The sequence below is a fragment of the Coenobita brevimanus genome, chromosome 57 (assembly GCF_032717465.1).
Source record: "Coenobita brevimanus isolate Jiangsu-jjx chromosome 57, ASM3271746v2, whole genome shotgun sequence".
In the NCBI taxonomy this organism is placed as follows: Eukaryota; Metazoa; Arthropoda; class Malacostraca; order Decapoda; family Coenobitidae; genus Coenobita; species Coenobita brevimanus.
In genome coordinates, this window is record NC_137010.1 from 6,751,985 (window position 1) to 6,761,100 (window position 9,116).

Below are 9,116 nucleotides of genomic sequence, written 5' to 3' on the forward strand. Positions count from 1 at the left end.
GAGAGAGAGAGAGAGAGAGAGAGAGAGAAAAGAGTGAGAGAGAGAGAGAGAGAGAGAGAGAGAGAGTTAATTAAAGGAAAAGGTAAAGTGAATTGAAAGCCGGTGAATTAAGAGAGAGCGAGCGAGCGAGTAAGAGAGAGAGAGAAATTAAAATCCTTGCTCTCAGACCACAAAGCCTCTCTGATTTAAAATTTGTACATCAGATGTGTGTGTGTGTGTGTGTGTGTGTGTGTGTGTGTGTGTGTGTGTGTGTGTGTGTGTGTGTGTGTGTTCCTATAACTCCATTTATCTGTGTACGTTTAATTGCCGTGTACGTACGTGAGGATGCCCACGTGCTCCCAGCGTGTCGTAAATAGCATCATCATAGCAAAGACCCACGAGAGGGGGGGGGTTAATTCTTCATCTATCGCTCTATCTATCTGTCTGTCTGTCTATGCTACTGCCAGACGATTTTATTCAGCTGCGAGATATACATATGAGGAAGTTGAATGGGTTGGATATCATAAATTCCTTCAACACCTCTTCAGTGATGTGTTGTAATTTCTTTTTCCTTCCACCAGACGATTTTTCCTTCACCCAGACGATTTTCCTTCCACCAGACGATTTTTTTCTTCCACCAGACGATTTTTCCACCAGATTTTTTCTTCCACCAGACGATTTTTTCCTCCCACCAGACGATTTTCCTTCCACCGGACGATTTTTTTTTTTCCCCATCAGACGATTTTTCCTTCCACCAGACGATTTTCTCTTCCATCAGACGATTTTATTCAGCTTCTAGGGACATGTGTGGTAATGGAGGGGTTATGGCGACGTGCTTCATCAACCCTTTCGCCCCGAGAGTCCTTCCCACAGCTGAATAAAATCGTCTGGGGAAGCGAGGGTTGTGTCAATATGGCGGCGTGGTACTGGAGGGGTTGATCTGTTTCTTTCGGTATTCGCCTCTCCGTATGGGTGATTTATGGTCGAGAATAATTTAACCAGTCGTAATTATTCGCGGATAATTCTCTCTCTCTCTCTGATATTTCCTGCAGTTTGATTCTGAATGTGTGTGTGTGTGTGTGTGTGTGTGTGTGTGTGTGTGTGTGTATGTGTGTGTGTGTGTGTGTGTGTGTGTGTTTGGCAGCTAAAAAATAAAAATAAAAAACACAAACACAAACACAGATTTAAACACAAACCAGCAGACTTATAAGCACCTCAGAGACAAGAACGTCTATACATATGACACGCCTGGATCCCCCCCCCCGACCTGCCCCCTCCTCCCCCACCTGCCCCCCACCTTTGTTCACTCATACACACCTGCCAACACCGCACCTCTTATCTCCGTCTCTGGCTCGGTTTATCTTTATATCTGTCTTGTCTCTGCCATTATCTTTTTCTTTGGCTGTATTTCTCTTTTTTTTTTTTTTTTTTGTCTCTTTAGCTTGTTTCCGTCTCTGTGTAGGCTATCTCGTCGTTTCTCTCTGTCTCTTACCTCATCTGTATCCCAATCAGTCCGTACGAGGTCCACTGCATGAATGGACCGTGTTATCGGAGGGAGAGTGACAGCCAGAATGAATGTTTCCTCATGCTGGTGAAGTATGTATAAAAAATGGGTCTTTAGTGAGATAGATACATAACCAATTGACAATACTGTGCTGAGAATCGAACCCGGACGCTGATGATGATGGTGATGATGATGATGTGATTAGTGAAATTCATGAGCGCGCGCGTGTGCGTGTGTGTGTGTGTGTGTGTGTGTGTGTGTGTGTGTGTGTGTGTGTGTGAGAGAGAGAGAGAGAGAGAGAGAGAGAGAGAGAATGCTTTCGTGTTTGTGTATGTTTGTACGTACGTGTACGCCTGCTTGCGTGTGTGTGTGTTCTCACGTATGTGCACCTACGTAGTTATGTGCGTGCGCTTGTTTGAATATGTGTCTGTCTGTCCGCGTGTCTGTATATGAAACCTCCACAGCCTCCACTCCGCCAATTTACGCTTGACATTTACTTAAGCCTGTCTCTTAGAATTCACCTTGAGCGCTTACTAACACTCAGAAGCTCCCAACACAAATAAGTCGCCTCCTGTCTGGCGTCAAGTAAGTATGGCGAAGGGAAGAACTGTAAATTTGAGTTTTCTTGTAAATCTGTAAAACCTGGGACGTCTTGGTGTGGTTTATTATTATTATTATTATTATTATTATTTTTAAGAAGTCACTGCATGATGGTATTGTGATCCCTACCCTGACGTATGGAAGCGAGGCGTGGACCTTGCAAGAGGGGAACAAGTCAAGAGTGAGAGCAGTGGAAATGAGTTAGAGCATGTGGAGTGACATGAAGGGACAGGTTGACGAATGAAGAAGTGAAGGAACGTTGTGGGGTAGATGTGGATGTGGTTGAAAAGATTAGGAGAAATACACTGAGGTGGTTTGGACATGTGGAGAGGATGGAGAATGAAAGACTGACTAAGAGGGTGTATGTAGGTGAGGTGGAGGGAGGGAGAGGGAGGGGTAGACCGAGGATGAGGTGGAGGGATGGAGTTGAGAGGTATATGAGGGAGGGGGGGGTGAGTTGGGGGGAGGGAAGTCAAATGGTGGGTGACAGAGTGACTTGGAGGCGTTTTGTCTGCGGCCACCCTTTGCGGGATTAGGGCGTCGGGCTATAGATAGATAGATAGATAGATTATTATTATTATTTTTTTTTGTCCAGGTGAGTTGATTCTGTTTCGCGGAAGTCCTGTCGTAGTGAAGGGGTTGGTAGGATTGATTGTTGATAGGTAGATAGGTAGACTGATTGCTAGATACGTAGATAGCAAGAATAATAGATAGAAGCTGATAGATAGACCGATCGCCTGATAGGTAGGCATATAGATTGATTGGTTGATTGATAGATAAGTAGGTAGGATGGTAGACAGATAGACAGACAGATGGATAGACAGGTAGATAGATATTAGGTAATCCCTCCATTAACAGACGTCTCTCAAACTGAACAAAATCGCTGTAGCAGGAACAATAAATAAATAAAGAAATAAATACATAAATAAAGGGCATCTCAGGGAAAGGGTTAACAGGTGTACAGGAAGTAAAGCATAATTTTAACCTGTAATAAAAAAAAAATAACGAGTCGACAGCACCTACGTCAAGAGAGAGAGAGAGAGAGAGGATAAATCACTGGACTGGAGGGGTTAAGAGGCTTCATTACACCCTCTAACACCATATTACTAACTCTAATCCCTTAACATATTCCTGTTTGCCATTGATGCAGTTTGGGATAGTATGAAAAAAATATAACAAAAAGACCGAGATTTGGTGTGACAGGAAAAAATAATTCGCTGAGGAAAAGGTACCAGGAAAAAACATGAAAAACGATGATTACGTGTGATAGGAAAAATAAATCGCTAAGGAAAAGATGCCAGGGAAAAAGTAAAAGAAACAGGTGTTACAGGAAAAATAAATCGCTAATAAAAAATGTGCCAGGAAAAAAAACGGCAATTAGATGGGATAGGAAAAACTAAATCGCAAAGGAGAAGGTGTCAGGAAATGAACCTCAGACAGAAATTCATGTTTGTTGTCTGGGCAGGAAATTGAGTTGGAATTTTTTTTTAAACCCTTCATTCTTTTTCTCAAGACAATGGCAAGATATTTGAAGGCTTTTGACTCACCTCCCATTTTCTTTCTGTCCAAAGAAAGAGATTGAACTGTTTTCTTTTTCTTTCCTCTACTTTTTTCTTTTTCTTTTATCTTTCCTTTACTTTTTCTTTCCTTTTTCTGTTGTCTTTCTTTTTCTTTTTCTTTAATTTTTCTTTTATTTCCTTTCCTTTTTTTTCCTTTTCCTGTTGTCTTTCCTTTTCTTTGATTTAGTTTTTCTTCCCTTTTTCTTTCCTTACCTTTCCATTTTCTTTCCTTTTTCTTTTGTCTATACTTTTTCTATTCATTCCCTTTTCTTTTTCTTTTTTTGTACTTTTTTCCTTTCCTTTTTTTCCCCCACTCATTTTCCTGCTCCACACACCTATGGCAAGGGATCAAAAATGTTGACTTTGTGTGATTCTAAGTTATCTTAAAATCATCTTAAATCAGGCGTCTTATTTTCCTTAATTTTGTGTTTAGCAGTTTTTTTTTTTTTTTAGCGGCTATATTTTACCGATGTCATGGATTTATTGCATTTATTACCCATTTATTAATCGTTTTTATTTTACATATTTAACGTATTCCTATCATCTTAGTAATCTCTCTCTCTCTCTCTCTCTACTAATCACCCACTTGTGCCCAGTAAACGCCAAGGGTAATAAAAAAGCGCAAATTACTCCCAGAACATCATCTTTTAGCCTCTTTTCCCAGGCTGGGCACAAAGTATTTTTTAACGACTGTCTAAAATATAATGACTAAACTCAAAATAATACCCAGACACTACCAAAAATAGCCGTAAATCCAGCCAGGCCATGAATAAATTAGCTGGCTGTTAGAAGGTGATTGGAGAAACTACCTTATAACTAATGGTAAGAGATCATCGGAAATTTGCAGTATAATATTAACGGAGGAAAGGAACTAAAGAAAAAAAAAAAAAAGCTGCCACAGGTTTAGCAAATAATTGACCGTTTTAGCTGTCTGCAATGGTCATTTTGTTTTCCTAGTGGCGCTGTCTACTTACCAGTAAATATATGATAGTGTGAACTGTAATCATGTAAGAGGAAACAGTTAACACAAATCACAGAACCGTATGTTGTTGAAATACAGTTATGAGAGACTGTGAGATGTACGTAATTGGTTCTGCACAGTAGTAATTTAGCATAGAGTACATACACCACAGTACTGCATAAGATGTACAGTGGAGAGAGGGATATGTTTGGCGTTTGTAGGGGAGAGAGAGAGAGACGAAGCTTCAGGCAGATCCAACATGGCGGCTGAGGCGTTTCCGGTCGCTTGGCTGTCGGTTTGGTCCATCTGGTTCGTTGACGCCATTTCTTATTTTAGTTTTGATATCGTCAGACGTTTTAATTAGCTAATGAGACGCTTATCACAGTGACGGGGTTAAAAAGAGTCTTCATTATCCCCGTCACTACGATTATATGCGTTATTTTTGCACCTGGGAGTCGCCATTCGTCTTTATTAACCCCCTCAGTACGATTATATGCTTTATTTTTACACCTGAGAGCCGCAGGTAAAGTCTCCATTAACCCCTTCACAGTGATTTTATGCTTTATTCGTGCACCTGAGACAGAATTATTCAGTTTGGGAGACAGCTATGGTAATCAATGTCAGTCTGTGTGATTTTTATGGTGATTGATGTGGCAGGTTACTAGGGCAGCCATGTCCATTAAGCCAGGTATAAATCACAGGTATTATTAGGACATACAGGTGTTCTGAATCACATAAATCACACGTATTAATAGGACATCCTGGTACTGTAAATCACATAAATCACACATTAATAGGACATCCCGGTACCGTAAATCAGACATACAAATCCTAAGTATTAATCGGACATTTTTTTACTCTCTCTCTAAACCCTCCATATTAACCGCAGACTTACTAGGACACCAAGAAGCATTAGTTCAGCCATAAAAATCGGATATTATTTGGGATATTCTCGTACGGTTAGGAAGCGTAGTAACACCTCTTCCTTACCGATTTATTTCTGATTCTGCTCCGTTACTATATTCTTGTGTGTTATTCATGCAATCTAGGTCGATATTGAAAAGACATAAAAAGCAAATCAGGCGATATTAATGAGTAGTTCTGAAAATAAGTCGATAAGGAAGAGGTGTTAGGGAGCCTCCTTACTCGTCCTTTTCCAGCCAAGTTCACGTCCCTCAGTGGCAGAAAAAGACACTGTTACGACTCTACATCCTTCCCACAACACTTCATCGTGACTAGCATCCTTCTCTAGCGTTAATCTAAACATTCTAGAAGTGCCAGTTTTACCCTTTCTTTCCTCTAACTTGACCTCGTAACCATAAACACCAAACTTTACGAGTAATGATAGTCACGAAGAAGTGCCAAGGAAAGGATGCAGTGTCATAGCATTATCTTTTTCCTCCACAGAACTACGCATAATAAGCAGCTAAAAGGACGAAAATCTGGGCCAAATTAGAATAAAATGAACATTGTTAAAATAAAGATAATTTTTTAAGGCCCTGACTGATGGTAAATTAAGTCATGCAGATCACACTCATGCAGATCACACTCGTGCACAGGCCTCCGTGTGTACTGAACCCCGTCGTGCAGATCACTACGGGTTGGGCTGTGTTTACAAATAGTGCGGGGTGACAGACGCAGTGCAGTGACGGAACTGGTGGCGTCACTGCTTTACGTCACACAGCACCCCCACCCACCACCCACATCACTGCCATACCCATTCACTACCACACCCATTCATTGCTGTCTCCATTCACTGTCACACCCATTCACTGCCACACCCATTCACTGCTACACCCATTGACACTGCCACTCCCATTCACTGTCACACCCATTCACTGCTACACCCATTCACTGCTACACCCATTGACACTGCCACACCCATTCACTGTCACACCCATTGACACTGCCACACCCATTGACACTGCTACACCCATTCACACTGCCACACCCATTCACAGCTACACCGTGTCTCTAGATGAATAATAAATGAATTAGTCCCGTTTACTGGTGTCTCTAGATGAATAATATATGAATGAGTCCCGTTTACTGGTGTCTCTAGATGAATAATAAATGAATTAGTCCCGTTTACTGGTGTCTCTAGATGAATAATAAATGAATGAGTCCCGTTTACTGTACTCCTGTAGTGTCTGATATCCCAGCCTTCCCGACTCTCCATACAGTGAGTCATGGTTCTGTATTTTGTATTTTGAGTTCAGTTTGAGGTGCATTAACCCCTTCACCACGAGGACTTTTTTTTCCTTCGTATTCTGGATTTCAACCCCTTCAGTTCGATGACGCATTACCGTATACCTCCTCTCTTTAGATTAGTTTACTCAGCTTGGGAAGGATGTCTAGGTGTGTGTGTGTGTGTGTCTGTGCGTGTGTCTGTGTGTGTGTGTATGTGTGTTCTCCCCTAAGCTTAAGAAAACCTCAACAATACTCTTTTTATTCCAACTTGGCCTAAAATTGGCGTCCCTCCATCTTGAATGCTGAGCAGTAAGGATAGATTAGCACTAGAATATGGTGCTAGTCACGAAGAAGTGCTGTGGTAAGGATGTAGAAACGTAGTATCGTCTCGTTCTTTGAGCTTCGTGAAATAGGCTGCAAAAGGATGAAAAATTTTGGCCAGGTTGGTGTAGAAGTAGTATAGGAAGAAATGAAGACGTATTTGGAATATTAATAAGCTTCGTATTGGCGTCCTCGGGCTGATGATTTAAGAGTATTTAATACTTGAGGACTCTTGAGGTCTAAAAATGTTAAATCTCGTATATTTTGCCTACCGTTATTATTATTCGTTTTAGGAGTGGCTTCCCTTCCCGTAAGGATTAAAAAGTACGTTAAAAAAAAATAGGTGTTTGCGCCAAAATCAAATTAAAACTTTCCTTTTTTTGAATTTCTGGACCTTGAGCCAATCACATCCCTCCTTTTTGAACCTTCGCAACCAACAGCGACCCTGATTATAATAACATCTGGCCAACTTTCTCTACTTTTAAATCTGGCCAACCGTCCCTGTTTAAAATCTGGCCAACCGTCCCCACTTTTAATTCTGGCCAACCGTCTCTGTTTTAAAATCTGGCCAGCCGTCCCCGTTTTTAACTGTAACCAACCGTCCTAACGTTGAATCTGTCCAACCGTCTTTAATTTTATATCTAGCCCGAGTTTTGTCTCCGTGTCACCGTCGTAGCGTGGAGGGGGCTGGAGGCGAGCCAGGACTGAGCCAGATGTATCACTAAAATGCGCCTGTATATGACAAACAAAGGGAGAGTTATTGGTCATTGAAATTTCCTCCCTCCCTCCCTACCTACCTACCTACCTCAATATTCTCTCCATCTTCCCTCTCTCCTTGCCTATATAGCTGGCTACATCCATGTTCTCCCCTCCTCTCCTTCCCCCCTTCCCTCCCTACCTACCTCTGTACCTGCCTGCCTGCCTACCTACCTACCTACCTACCTACCTACCTACCTACCAGTCTATTTACCCACTCACCTACCTACCTGCCTACCTACTTTTGTTTTTCTCTTCTCTTCCACCTTACCTACCTACCAAGTACACCGACCTACCTACCTATTCCTCCATCCTCTCTCCTCTCTCCATACCTGCCTACCCATCTACTTCTCTGTCTACCAACTTTCTCTTTACCTCCCAGGTCTACTTTCCTCCATATATCTCTCTCTTTCCTCCTCTCTCTCTCTCTCTCTCTCTCTCTCTCTCTCTCTCTCTCTCTCTCTCTCTCCAAATCTCTCACTTTCCTCCATTTTTTTCTCTCCTTTCTTCCATTTCTCTCCCCTCCTTTCCTCCGTTTACCTCCTCTTTTTCTCTCCGTTTATCTCCACTGTTTTCTCTCCATTCCTCCTGTCTTCTTTCTTTTTCTTCTTCCCTCCCTCCCTCTTCTCGCTTTCTCTCTTCCTTGTTTACACTCTCTCTCTCTCTCTCTCTCTCTCTCTCTCACACACACACACACACACACTCTCTCTCTCTCTCTCCACACACACACACACACACACACACACACACACACACACACACACACACACACACACACACACACATGTACGTTCACATTAATCCTTCCCTGTAGACCCGGGCTGGAATTTGCCCGGTGACAAACAAGTGAGAGAGAGAGAGAGAGAGAGAGAGAGAGAGAGAAATTCCCCCACTCCACCCAGCACCCGAAGGCGGTAGGAAAAATATACAGAAAATTGACATGGAAATTTAATGGGAAAGTCTGAATGGGACATACATTGGACGCCTTCTCAAGACGCTGTTTATTTTTTATTATTATTCCTTGGCGATATTTTGTGCAGAATTGGATAGATTTTTACGACTGGAGGGGTTAGTAGTTGTAGTAGTAGTAGTAGTGGTAGGAGTAGTGGTAGTAGTAGTAGTGATAGTAGCTCTTATGAATACTGTATTGTAGTCTGCCACCCAGCTAGGCAATTTTTGAAGGATGTTTACACCCACTGAAGGAAGAGGAGGAGGAGGAGGAGGAGGACGAGAGGGAGGAGGAGAC